The sequence below is a fragment of the Dasypus novemcinctus genome, chromosome 10 (genome assembly GCF_030445035.2).
Source record: "Dasypus novemcinctus isolate mDasNov1 chromosome 10, mDasNov1.1.hap2, whole genome shotgun sequence".
NCBI lineage: Eukaryota > Metazoa > Chordata > Mammalia > Cingulata > Dasypodidae > Dasypus > Dasypus novemcinctus.
The window spans coordinates 33,945,741-33,947,576 of NC_080682.1; the positions used below are offsets into that span (position 1 = coordinate 33,945,741).

Below are 1,836 nucleotides of genomic sequence, written 5' to 3' on the forward strand. Positions count from 1 at the left end.
ATGGGATGTAGTGAAGGCAGTACAGAGAAGGAAATCTATAGCTCAAGAAACTTACATTAAAAAAGAAGAAAGTTCTCAAGTCAGAGACATAACTCGAAACTGGAAGAACTAGAAAAAGAAGAGTAAGTGAAATCCAGAGTGACAAGAAGGAAGGAAATAAAAAAGGTTAGAGCAGAGATAAATGAAATAGAATTAAAAAAATAGAAAAGGTCAAAAAAACTAATGCTGGTTCTTCAAATATGTAGCATATTATGGATATATTCCTGCTTCTAAAGGAAAGAGGAACAGACATTTCCACATGTAACCGATAGGGATTTTGAGTCAGCCTTGCAGTCACATAATTTTTTTCCAAATAGTATTCTGTAAAATATTTAAATTTATAATTTATGTTAAGCTCAAGCTTAAAAATACTGATATGGTTCCTATGAGTAAGAGAAAAAGCCATCTGGAGCAGAAAGAAAAGTAGCTCCATTCTGACATTGTTCTGGGAAAGATAAGTTGAGAATTTTTTCGTAAAATCGCCAATATATGACAGAAACATCTTTTTGGTTTAATTTTTTTTGTCTTTATTCATTTTTTTAAATGTTACATTCAAAAAATATGAGGCCCCCATATACCCTCCACCCCCCCCTCACACCACTCCTCCCCCCATAGCAACATTCTCCTCCATCATCATGAGACATTCATTGCATTTGGTGAATGCATCTCTGAGCTTCGTTGCACCTCATGGTCAATGGTCCACATCATAGCCCACACTCTCCCACGTTCCATCCAGTGGGCCATAGGAGGACATACAATGTCTGGTAATTGTCCCTGCAGCACCACCCAGGACAACTCCAAGTCCCGAAAACACCTCCACATCTCATCTCTTCCTCCCATCCCCCACACTCAGCAGCCACCATGGCCACTTTATCCACACCAATGCCACATTTTCTTCGATTACTAGTCACAATAGTTCATGAATAGAATATCAGTAAGTCCACTCTAATCCATATTCTATTCCTCCATCCTGTGGACCTTGGATTGTTTGTGTCCACTCCATGTCTATATCAACAGGTGGCTTAGATTTCACATGGATGCTGGATGCAATCCTCCTGCTTTCAGTTGTAGGCACTCTTAGCTCCATGTTGTGGTGCTTGACTGTCTTCAACTCCATGTTAGCTGAGTGGGGTAAGTCCAATAAACCAGAGTGTAGGAGCTTAAGTCTGTTGAGGATCAAGGCCTGGCTATCATATGATCAGTCCAGAGATTCAGGTCCCCTGGGTGTTTATTAAACCCCAGCACCAACTACAATTCTGGTAAAGTAACAGGAAAGGCTTGTGAAAAAAGATCACATCTGAGTCCAGCTCATTTACACAGAAACACAAACTCCAAAGAAGGGCCAACTGACATGGCACTGAACTCCATCTGCCATGACCGTAAAACATACGGGTCTTTGTAGCCCTCAGAAGAACCAGTACCCGGAGTTGTATCTACTTTATCTGTCTCTGGGACTCTGCTGAGGTGTGCATAAGGGCTACCCCTCTGATAACCTCCAAGGACCTTGAATAAAAGGTTCAAATTAGACCAGCAGAATATCTCAGTCTACATATAATAACAGGAGTTAAAAATGCTTTTTGACCTGAACCAAGGGGGAAATGGAAAGGAGAAATGAGTTTGTATGGCAATGAGTCTGACAGAAACATTTTAACAGAATTAATGGAAGAAATGAATAAAGGCATAGAAAAGAGAAATGATCAAATGAGGTCAAAGACACGACAAATTTTAGTTTGATGTCTATGTGTAAGAAATAAATAAAGTAAGATAAAACAAATTAGAACCTATGATCCACCTATT

At 39.5% G+C, this 1,836-nt stretch overlaps 1 pseudogene; it reads right to left on the reverse strand.

Moving 5' to 3' along the window:
- Positions 1-220: 220 nt before the first annotated feature.
- On the reverse strand, positions 221-304 carry LOC131280333 (small nucleolar RNA U109; annotated as a pseudogene).
- Between the last annotated feature and the right edge of the window lie 1,532 nt (positions 305-1,836).